General features: G+C 40.3%; 1 protein-coding gene across 3 annotated transcripts in view; it reads right to left on the bottom strand.

The window, feature by feature from the left end:
- Window positions 1–12,969, bottom strand: part of LOC137285288 (uncharacterized) — a 55,930-nt gene that overhangs the window by 23,911 nt on the left and 19,050 nt on the right. The window lies entirely within an intron of this gene.

Here is a 12,969-nt window from a genome sequence, read left to right as displayed (position 1 = left end):
CTGCAACCCAGACATTACCATGACATTACATGCAACGATATGACATTGCACACAAAACCAGTGTATTAAAGGCTGTGTCATAGTTTTACTATGACATTGAAGACATTAAATACAACACCATGGCTTTGAATACAATATCATGGCACTAAATGCAATACATTAGCTTTAAATATAATACAACGACACTAACATGATATTGCATATAATACCATGGCAATGAAGACAATACCAGGGCACTGAAGATAATACCATAATACTACTATGCCATAACATATAATACCGTCACATTAGCTGCAATACCATAGCACTACTATGACATTATATATTATGGCATGGCATTAGAGATAATACCACAACATTAAAGGCATTATATTACTGACACATCCGTGATTTTACAAGCGTCATGACATACTATGTCATGACGTTTTAGATACAGGTCATGACATTAAAACAATAAATTGCATTATAGACACTTCCGTGACGTTCGCTGCAATGCATGACATTACAGACCTTTAAATTACATTATTAAATAGACCAACCCAAGGTATTACAACCCAACCTATGCCAGTTTAGACAATACCATGACTAATCATGTCAGTGCTGAGGGTAACATTCCAATACAGACAAATTCCAATAGAGGTTACCCGCAATGCAGTTAATTACTGTGCATTTACTGCACATATTGCTATAATGAACAGCAACAGAAACGCACGTTTCGAAAATAAAATCTCATATAAGTAGGCGTTCATATTCATGTCTTCTATTTAAAAACTTGACAAAAAGCCATAGCTGCATTTCTTTTGCTGCTGTTCGGTAAATTACAGTTTATACCAGAAATTGGCTAGACACATTGCACTGACGTAAGGAATCGAACCAGCGCCTTCAGTGTGACGCTTTAACCACTCGCCTAGCCAACCGCCCTTACATGTTTAACCACACGGGTAATTACATGGTAATCTCTTATGATTATCATGTAAACCTGAGCTCAGGCTGCCCGCTATCACCATAGCAACAGTAACAATGAAGTGGAAGCGACAGGGGGAGGGTGTCTGAAGGGGTGGATAACCTTGAGGGAGATTTCATCGGGGGATAATGTATGTGTGTTGTTTAGCAAGTGAAACACGATAACATGCTCCTCAACCAATGTTTTCTTTTAAAGTTAAAGTATTTACTTTTGTATGACGATTGTCGTAGAATGGTATTTGTTTTGTAACCAGTGTTTGCTTACCGATCCTGGCACTGGAACAAGGAGTAAGAGCAATAACACAATAACACAATTAAGATTCCGGACATGGAATGCACGTGTCGGAGATGTCGATAACCTCATTAAATGTTTCACGATCTATTTGGGGCTTTCGTGTATGAAAAAAAGAACACGAATGCTATATGTGAATGTTAGATTAAATGAAGTTATGTCAAACAGACATTACTCCATTCGGTCTGCATATGATTTTTAAGTCCAGGGAAGAAAGTACCATTTTTTTCAGAATACACATGTTGGCATTTAGACCGGTCCACATGCTGGCAAAATCCAGACTTGGGAGTTGGTGAATGCACAGGGGTTCGAGTCGAGGTTTTTTTTCATTCACCTTCGACATTTTATTTCATAAGTGTAGAATTTTGTAAAATCTTTATTTCTTTCCCCGATTTCGTTAAAATTTGAAATATATGTTGATAATAACATGTAAACAGAATATATGAGTGCAAAAATCTAATTTTTTAAAAAAAAAAAATAATGTCAAAACAGAGATTCGAACTCTTGTGGGCGGGCTGGTTATGAAAGGGCACGGTAGTCAAAACCACAATGTCATAAGTCTATGTTTTACTATAAATCTCTTTGACACGAATACAATTACGGGTGGAAGGAAACCAAAGATTAAAGATTCAACCTTCCATTCAGATATATAGAATGAATACTGTTTAGACAAATTACTAAACAGACACACTTAACAAGGACATGTGAACACCATCCATCAGCTCTATGTACACCATAGCCATTCAGTCAATGTTAATATCTCATGTGGTTCGATGCTTATTTCACAAACTGTTCAACAACATGCCTAGTCTTCACATCACACTAGCCAAGCCAGATGGTTAACATGCGCGTAGTAATGCTGAAAGCATCCGCTCAGGTGAAATCCCTTCTCTGGTAGTCATGGCAACAAGATGCATTCTCCAGGCAGATAATTCGGCGAGAACTCTTCACCAGCGAGTAAACAATCTGATCAGGAGAGCTGTAACCCACTTAGTCGCGCTGAAAGTAGTACCATGTCAGAACAAAAGGTCAACCATTCTCCTTATTTCACCGATGGAGAACGGGCACTACTTTTTGGCAGGAGCGTATTACTTTACAACAGCAGAGTTCAGTTGGCGCCGTGCCTCATTTAGTGACATAAGTCACATGACCTGCCGTCATATCAGTGTCTTACTACGGACTGATTTACAATGAGACAATCATACCCTTTCTTGCTGAATCAGAATACAGGTTTTGTTACAGTTTTCGCCCAGTTTTGTGGCAATATTTATTGGGTTTCCGAGGCAACAATGTCAGTGGCTCTTTGTATAATGAGTGAGTTTAGATTTAAGCCCCTCTCAACAATATTCTCAACAATATATGCAATTGGGAACTGATGACATGAGTCAACTAAGTCAGCGAGCCTGACCCCCCAACTTCGTTAGTCGCCTCTTGCGACAAGCATGGGCTACTGAAAATCAGTTCTGACCCGCATCTTCACGGGTAGTTTGTATCTTCAGTCCCAATGAGTGCCGGTTAAGACAGCTTCCGTTGTAATGTGTCAAGCCACAAAACTGAAAGGGTCTGCTGTTTGCTTGTTACATGGCGGGCTTACAGCTTTATTGTATAGCCAGCCCAGTAGGCCAATCCATTTTCCATGGGTGTACATTTTACCATGTTACTGACTATGAGTGATATTTTGAAAATAGTTTACAGTGTGGTAGCTAGACGACGCCTGTATGTATAGTTCATAGATTTCTAAAATTTGCTTTTGCATATGTTTAAGTTTACCTCACTGTAAGTAATTCTTTGATAACAGTATTTTAACACCTTACCCCAGTTTCCTCCTTTTAATACAGGGCTGGTTACATGTTAACAGGGCTAGCAACATTTTTCAGTTATCAGCCCGATTGGCTTTCTGGGTTTTTTGTTTGTTTCTTTTTTAGTTTCATACACCGCTGTTGCTATTTTCTACAATTAATAACCGTTGTGAATTCTGAAACGCATTTACAAGCAACAACTTTCTGGTTGGAGAGAATTTCTCAAAATGGCGCCGTAATCACGTATATTGCACCGTGCATCAAGTATACGAACTATGTTGTTTTCATCATCTTTTACAATCAGTCAAAGGAAAGGCTTGACCGTGATAAACTGGCCCAATGTCCGGGCAACAGAAATCGTCTGCTCACGGCGGTAGGCATCCATCACGTGGGTGTAAGACAGCGCATGTGCAGTGGCGTCTGGCAGTTCTCATATACAGATCAAGCTGATGGGAATGTTCCCCACCTCGTGTGCAGAAAGCACACATAAGTCAAGAAGACGACTTGAGGTATCGCTGAAGCTGAGATGAAGCCATGCCAGTTGGAATGGGCTTACCAATGCTAAGACTCTGAATATATATGAATTTGATAGAAAACAATAGCTCCGTTAAATTGCAAAGGAGCCCCAGGAAAATGGGAGATTTAATGATTTATTAGAATTCATTTGAAGCTTTAGCATTGCAGAAATAATTGTGGTTCGGGGACAGTGACCGTAACCGGTGTTTGGGAATAACTGATACTGCCTGAAGTGGCTTATCGCCAATGCTTTATAAAATGTAGTCGTCCATTTGACCCTTGATCCACCCTAGGGTTAAATTTAAATTCAAGAACAGTGTGGAGAGAGTGCGTTTTCTTGCTTTGAGAACACAACTCCGTTACTATAACTTCAGTAGCAACCAAGATATATTTTATAGTAAAACCTTCTGTTGGCACGTAGTCTCTGAAAATATCATATACTTAGAAATAAACACGTAGTGTCAATGGAAAAGGAACGCAGTGAAATGGGAGAATAAGACCCGAAACTCTAGACATGATTCAATTAGGAGTGAGTGAGTTTGATTTTACGCCTCTTTAAGCAATATTCCAGCGATATCACGGCGGGGGACACCAGAAAGAGGGCCTCACACATTGTACCCATGTGGAGAATCGAACCCGGGTCTTCGGCGTGACGAGCAAACGCTTTAACCACTAGGCTACCTCACCGCCCCTTCATTTAGGATTATGTCATTACGGTTATGGGACCTCGATAGACATCATCAAGTCTCTGAAATGAACATACTTTAAAGAAATAAACCATGTTAAATATGATGAAATGAAGCCCAGAGACTTTCTTCAGAGACCGTTCAATGACCAGTTACTCTGCCTTGTTCCAAAATACAACAGTAACAGATCTAACTAGCAAGCCTCAGCAACCTGGGTTGCGTTGCCATAAACTGTTATTATAGTGAAAGCTACAAGACACTCTCCATACTAAATACATAGAAAAGTTCTAAAATTAGTGCTTGTATGAAACTGTGATGATAACTGGTGTTCGCCAAAGGGGGCGAGTTCAAACCCGTTAGAAACACATGCGACGGCTCGTGAATGGTTGACTTGAAAACACAGAGGACGATAGGTACAAGTCAAAACCGAAAATTGCTTCCGACACATTTCTCAAGGTTCACCGTACAAACGTCACTTATTCGTATCTCAAAGAAACGACCAAAGCATCTAGAAACGTACATTTTCCGCCATTTCAGCGAGACCTTACATGCTCGAGGAGACGAATATATGTATACCGTCTGCTGGAACTGTCTTAGTCTGTCATATAGTCCTTGAAGCAAATATATCCAAGAAAGTTCACGCAAGTCTAGAAAATGTGGCAAGTCTAGATTTACACAGCTTCTAAAAATGAAGGGCTCATTTTCATTATGTTTATTTTTTTCTATGATCTTTTTTCTGTAAAATATGTTCATTTCAGAGATTAGTTGGAAGTCTAGAACTGTCTGAATGTGACATGGTGCAGACTGCTGCCTTCTGGTATGCACTGCGTTCCGTGAACATCAATGACAAAATTGATGTGAACAATTTGTTTCAGACATTCCAAAAGCTTGTACAACAAGCCTCTGACCAAAGGCAACCTTCAACAAGAACCCCTACCATGTCGATGAGGTACGCGTTTGTCTCACAAACCCCGAACAACATTAGTTTCCTACTGCAGAGCACTCTTTGTAAAAGATGCTAAAGTTCAAAATGAAGGAAATCTATATTCCCCCAGGTTCTGAATTTCCCACCTAAGTGTGGCCCCTCTCCAATGAAAGTTTATGTACTACTATAAAAAATCATATATAACGAAGCGTGCGTCTCATGAGGTACTTAAGTGCTGCCTCACGTACCCAACCATGAATCTTGTGTATGAAGATATAATGGTCGTATGTCTTGTGTATAGTGAAGCGGTATCAGAGATCCGTCAGATGTCGTGATACCGGACTTAAATGAAGCTAATCTCACAATCGAGTGTGGAAGGGTACGCTATAGGGTTACAAGGTTGGTCTATTTGGAGCGTGATTGTATTCACTGAGAGGGCTTCTAAAATAGTGTTCGGAAATGTGGCGTGAATCTGATACGGAAGACATTCTTGAACGAAAATGCTTCACTCGTTTTCTCTGGTTTTGAGGAAATAGACATAGCAGTACACCAAGGTATTATATATGCATTTTGAATAGTGAGATCTCATTACAGAGATCGTCAGAACCAATGTTCAAATTCCTTTAAAAGAGGAAAGAGAGGGTATAAAAAGCTCACAATTCTCCGTGAAGACTTTGCGACACTCGTAAGGTCGAATCTCGGTTTGGCCCGAATATGTTTCGCGTACATATATTCGCACCACACTCTTTTTGTGGCTTTTACAACTTCCTAAAGAACCGGGCTTTTATATTTGGCTGCAGTAAAACTGTCACACTGTTAGAAAGGGTAACTCATGCTCAGGGCAACACATCATCTATCGTCATGGGTTTTGCGTCGCCATTGTTTCCTGACGAATAGTCCATCACTTACCATCATATACTACCCATCAAAAGTTTAGACATGGAAGTGTAGATGTAGTCATTTACTTCAGTCAACTTTCGAAACTAGATTTTGCAAAATATTCCATACATTCCGATTCGCCTGAACCGGTCACCAGCAGGCTATACCCAACATACTCTGTATTATTCGCATACATTGTCCTTTAGAGAAACTATCAATAGCGAAAGTTTACTTGACCTTCGCAACGTATTGACACACACCGTCATACATTAAGTGAGTGAGTGTGGTTTCACCTTGCCTTAAGCAACATTCGTGCAATGCCCAAGCGGATGAAACCCTTGTACTCCACAAATAGAACCCGAACCCAAGCGTGACGAACAAACGCTTTAACCATGAAACTACCCCCAACATCCTACATGACTCTACATATTCTGTGTCGTCATAAACAATTTAAAGCGAATTGGGATTTAGCTATTTAAAACAGTTTAAAGGAGGACACTAGAAATGGTACAGTACCATATTCTGTGTCGTCATAAACAATTTAAAGCGAATTGGGATTTAGCTATTTAAAACAGTTTAAAGGAGGACACTAGAAATGGTACAGTACCTTGATTTCGATGGCAATTTTTAGGTAGGCAAATGACCAACATGATAAATCCAAAACACATATTGATACTCAAGCAGCGGACTAAATGGAAACACTCACACACGAAGGAGAAGTTAATCCTCTGACGGTAAACGGGGAGTGGTGGTACTGGTGGAGACGAAATACTAAAACTGGTTCCTTGCCAGCACTGCGCCAGCTAATAAACCCACTGTTGGGATGTTACATTGGTGAATAAAACCCACAAACGCAACTGAGCCTAATGTTCACATAATACCATCTGATATCCCAGATATCATCATATTGCCATCTGTTATGAGAAGCCACCCTGCAGCCCGTAACAACAGCGCTCGTGGCGCAATGAGATGTCTGCCTTATATACGATATAGTACTTTACTTACTCTGTAGTATATCGCCCCTGTTGGAATACGTAACTCGATGTAATTTGTATGAACGCGCCCAGTCGCTGAATATTAGTTGATGCCGTCTCTATTACAGACCAAATGTTAATTCCAGCCATATGCTGGAAGCGGCATCATGGTTTTTCTTCATGATCTGTTGTTTGTTATAGCCGGGTACTCTTCCCTAAGACCACCAGCGCTGCCAGCCTGTGGTTTAGCACTTAATACCGAGTAGATTCTTGACAATGAAAAATGACCCTTCAGCTAGAATTCCAAAAGTAACGTATGTTACTTTTGGTTACTTTCTAAATGACACTGTGTATTCATGGAATCTTAAAATGATTAATTGAGATGTAAACGAAGTTTCTTACACAGATCCCTTCCAAAAATATCCAAGAGAGTATAGAATATTTTGGTAGTTTACATTCTTCAGTTCCTGGGAATGAAGAGCGTTTCCGGGATGAAAAAAGATGATCAAGAAAACCTTCTAAAATATATTCATTTCAGAAACTAAAGTCTGGCCTTTAATGCTGTTCATGACACAGTCAGCGTTGTTCCAGTAAACAATGCAGTGACGCATGAGCGCCCATTCAACTAAAACAACTAAAAAATCCAACATAATTTACTAAAGACACAATTACATGTATAATGATCCTGATGTTCATTAATTCTTATTACAATTCCTCGCGTTCTCTGGACGTGTGGTAGCGACTGAATAAGAGAGTTTGAAAAAGAGACCATGACGAATGGCCGAATATTTTGCTTACCATTTTATCAGTGCCTATTTAATACAGTGACAGATATAAGAATGGTTTCCTATTAAGGTCCGAGGTTGGAAGCTGATGCCGTCTCATGCAATCACATCCACGAGCATTCCACGTTGCACGCGTTGATGACGTAGTGCACCGAATGACCCTAACAATTAACCCATAGTGTAAACATGCCAGCAGGATGTTCGTCAAGCACATGCCGTTCTGAACTAGATATTTCTGAATGTCATATGAACTAAATAAATTCCAGCCACATTGAATAATCCAAGATACATGAAGATCACTGAAATATGAGAAAGGCAAAATGTCTCGCCCGTAGAACGTGCCTTCTGCTGGAAACAAGAGCACATTTCAAAAGTATCGTATTTTCCGGGTCAAGAGTATGAGGCAATGTTTTTTTTTCCAGTTTGCTGCAACTAATTTAGTGGATTTTAGTGTCCATTTTTCACACTTAGAAAATCAAACAATATATATATATATATATATATATATTGGCGATGACAGACCAGGGGACCATGACTTTAATGATCGACAAAAATGACTTCTTGCTACAACATTTCTATAGATTTACAAGTCACCTCGATGCACCGATGTATGGGAAATGGTAAACATAAGCGTTAGATACCAGTTACTCCCCTTTGTACAAGGCTACCAGTAGGTTCATGACCTCATAAACCCACATTGGCTGCCTCCGGCTGACCTTGACAGCTGATCTACTTGTCAGTGGACCAAACTCAATATATATACATTCATCACCTGTGTATGGTCAATACTGTGATGGTGACGGTTACGTATTGTCATGGTGGTTGCTAAGGTATGAGTTTACAGCTTATATGGTAAAGTTCTAGTTTATATCAGTCTGTTACCGACTAAGATGTTTGTGATAGGTTGCGTTACCCGCATGAAAACATTTCACCTGTGACCAGTGAGAGCCATTGTTAATTATGAGCAATTATTGTTTTACGTACTCTAACGTTAGTGTGTGAATTAAGTTTTACGCCGCACTCAGCAATGGTCAAGTTATATGGCGGTGGTTTGTCAATAATCGTCAGTGATCAACAGCATCAGCATCAATCAGCGCAAATGGGAACCGACGACACGTGTCAACTAAGTCAGCGAGCCTGACCACCCGATCCCGTTAGTCTCCTCTTACGACACGCACGGGTTACTGAAGACCAATTCTAACCTGGATCTTCACAGGTCATTGACATTAAACTAACCAAATATCGGCAGGCGACACCAAGAGTTGGGTCTGACGCATATTCCGTTAAATCACGGTATATCATCTGAATGTCGGGAATACACCTCTTTGATGAAGGTTACGAGTGACATGGTACTGATAAACTTCGGTGAAAGAAGTAGCTCACGTATCTCACTGCAACCCCACTGACATGTGTTAAGTGTGTAGCGTTCCCAGGAGTCCTCTCTGACCCCGTCCAATATAGAGTCATTACATGTCGTACTTTACTTCAAAAGTTTGTCAGAAACATTTGGCAATAGGCATTGTGCCCAGCAGATGTTCCGTTATTCACACAGCCTCCCTCTGTGCTGCGGAGGACTCGCCACGCTTCCAACGCTGATAACACCCTTCGAGACCTATTGTTAGAACTCTTGATATACGAGAGCCATCTCGCTCCTGGGATATATATAGTTCCCACTTGAATATTTTTAAACATGTTTTTCAGGACACTGATGCTGTAGTGGCAACCACCCTTCCTGCTGTCGGAGGTGGTGCAGGCACGACACGACTCATCCTACAGATATGCAGTGGGTTTGATGAATATTTGTAGATACGTTTAACTTCCTTGTATACTCTGAGTAGTTATCTACACGCAAGCCTTTAATTACAGGGCGTTGCGGTCTTCATGCAGATTACATGCATGTACGGTTCAACGGATATTAAAACTGCATCAGATTTTTATCTTTTACATAGCTGCGATAGATGTATATGTGTCAGGTAGTAGGAGGTGTAGATTTGTGAGGAAGTGCGGAAAAATGTGGAAAAATGTTATCATAAAAGGATATGTGATGGTCCATTTTGGCGAAAGGCGAAAGAGAGGAGAGATTAAGACTGTGTGTGTGTGTGTGTGTGTGTGTGTGTGTGTGAGAGAGAGAGAGAGAGATAGATGTACCGTCTCGACAGAGTAAGTTAGGTTAGACGGGCGATGATGTATTTGGTGTACAGACATTTATCGCTCTGCACTTTACTATTGCACTTTATGCATACGTAACTTCTATATCAAAACACTATGTAGGTTAAACGATTCACCAACTTCACAAAAAAACGAAGCATTAACAAACCTCATGTAGCAGTATCTTTTTGGGATGTGAAATCTATTCCTGTATGGCCTAGATGACTTTTGCTTATCGTTTACAGCCAAAAACGACTGAACGAGTGGGACCATAGATTCCAGATAAAAGGCTTACCTTGAGCAAGATGAACTTCTCCCATGATCCAAACTCGTTCAAAAGTCAAAACAAAAACCGAAATCTTAGTTTAAATGTTCTTCTTGACAACCATTCCAATGGAACCTGTGCTCCTGCCTTTCTACAAGGAAATGTTTCTCTGAACTTAACTCTGCTTACGTCACAGCCACGATTGCTGCTGCCAGCTCACCACCTTCTGAAATCACTACGCGCATTCCTTCACTTTCATCTAACAGCGAGCTGAGGATTTTTTGTATCATGTTAGGCAGAGTCTGACATACGCACCCGTGCCACAACTTAGCAAATCCCACTTGTTTCTTTTAGTACTGGGTTTTATTACTCTGGTTTTATCTATAAGTGTGAATAGCATTACCAGCTAAAGACTACCAGAACATTATCGCAGAAGAACATCTGCCGGTGTAGGCAGATCAACACGCTGTATCTCCATCATTAAGGTCACCTTGCCTGAGGTGAGGACAAGTGGCCCGTGGATAGTTGGGAGATAGGGCTGGACAGTCTTGTCAGTGGTCATTGCAAACCATTGTTTCTTGCCTCTGACCAGTGCAGAAAAGCTTCACCAATAAGCGAGTGTCCGGCAGAGCTCAATGCGGTCTAGTTGTCTGGGAGTAGATTCCATGCATACACGTCGAAATGCCACGAAAACAAAGGGGGTTTCAATAAATCGTGTTATGGGCTAGGCTTGACCCAGGAGTGTACTTTTTACCAATGCCAGACTGACGCTGAGACAGGAAGACGGATCACCGACAGCATAAACAAAATATCAGATCAATAAATGTTCAATCATATCCATAAGACTAATATTACTTCTTTATCTCAAGGGATTTGGAAGAGGTTCTTCTATCATTTTGCGAATGTATTTGGGAGAGCAGGGTCTCCTCGTCTAAATCGCCCTTATTCCCCGTCTCCAAATCTCTGAGAGGCATACAAATAAACGAACTCTGATATATATTATATTTCATTATTATGTTTATGTTCGGTTTGTTTGTTTGTATATGTGAGTGGACTAAGCTTCGATATGTGAGGCATGCTGTTTATGTGAGACATGAGTACACACAAGCGGTTCTACAGAATATATGGAATGGTTAAAGCTGGCAATCGTCCCTCATGACTTTTTTATCTTAAAAATACATTGGTGAGTTTCTCCTGGTACTCCAACATTTATTTAAGACATACTCTTAAACGTTTTGCATTTTGATGCCTTGGGGACGATGGGGTAGCCTAGTAGCTTAAGCGTTCATTCGTTACGCTGATGACCCGGGTTCGATTCCACACACGCGCACAATGTGCGGAGCCCATTTCTTGTGTTCCCCGGCGTGATATTGTTGGAATATTGCTAAAAACAGTATAAAACCAAACTCTCTCTTGATACCTTTGGTTTAAGTGACACTTCTACTAGTTTAAACTGTAGTTTCCATACAGTAATTACCTGCCGTGCCTTCATAATCAGGATCAAAGGCACTATCGACAATCGTGTCCACGAGACCATAATAGCTGTGTATTGACAGATACTATTTCATGCCGTGGTTACTAAGAAATTATGACCCTGTATCGAAGAATATATAATGGGCCACAAATTAAGTTAAAAATCATCTCGACACATAGGGCGTCAGCTTTGAAACAGTCATACAGAATGGGTCATTATTGACCGTGCACATCGAACTGTCACTATCGGAATACATGTGGATGAAACAGAGTGGAATTCTAACACAAACATAAACAAACACAAACAATTCATAAAAAACAAATAATTCAGTTTAATGAGCCCCAGTGAGAAGGAAGATTAAGAAGTTGAACCTGAGGAAATCTTGATTTTAGGGCTTGCAGAATGGGGTGGGCGGATGGGAAAATCAGGCGGTTCAGGGACTGTGAGACGGACTAACTGTTACTCGTATCTGTAGCCAAGTTACAGGTGTTACCTTGATGAGGTAGGATAAAACCGATTTCAATTTTTGTGGAAAGATTGGTAGGTTGTTGAAATGTTTAACATGGAGGACGCTTTCTCACACTCACAAGCTTTGAACTTCTAATGTGATCTTAAGAATAGCGAAAATAAGTGAAAAAGCTGATGTTTTCAGACTTTTAAAACTCCCACATAGAGCAAATCTGTGAACATCCTTAAAACTGTGAAATCCACTGTACAGGTATCCCCAAAATAATGAATTCATTCATTTTTCATTTATCAAAAAAAATTAAAGCCTGTGAAATAACCTAAAACTTAATACGGTTATTGACATAGAAAAGGGAAACCTGATTAAACCTGACACCTCCGTTTACAATATACTGATACAGACACACTGTTACCTCATATTTGCAACATAAATGATATTTCTCACTGACAGTAGTGCTGGATAACAGAGACAGTTTAACGATCAGACTTTTATCACCAGACACAGTTGTACACGCATGTCCCTTGGACCAGGATCAGAGGGTGGACGAGCATTGAAGGGCCGCATCACCCAACTCGCGATGTTGCTGCGGACGGTTGTTGCACAGAGGTTTGTTCGCATTGGTTTAAACAGGTGTGTACAAAATGTATTATTGAGTTGACCAGAGAGTACGACAAACTTTACGATTGTATGTTGATTAAATTGTCTTTTAATACATGACATAAAGGAGTCTATCGAATATTTTCATACTCAGGTGCTTGGAATACCCGATCCCATTACTCGCCTCTTACGACAAGCAA

Source organism: Haliotis asinina, chromosome 5 (genome assembly GCF_037392515.1).
Source record: "Haliotis asinina isolate JCU_RB_2024 chromosome 5, JCU_Hal_asi_v2, whole genome shotgun sequence".
NCBI classification, from domain to species: domain Eukaryota; kingdom Metazoa; phylum Mollusca; class Gastropoda; order Lepetellida; family Haliotidae; genus Haliotis; species Haliotis asinina.
Note: the sequence above shows the minus strand (reverse complement) of the source record. Positions and strands in the feature narration are given on the sequence as shown.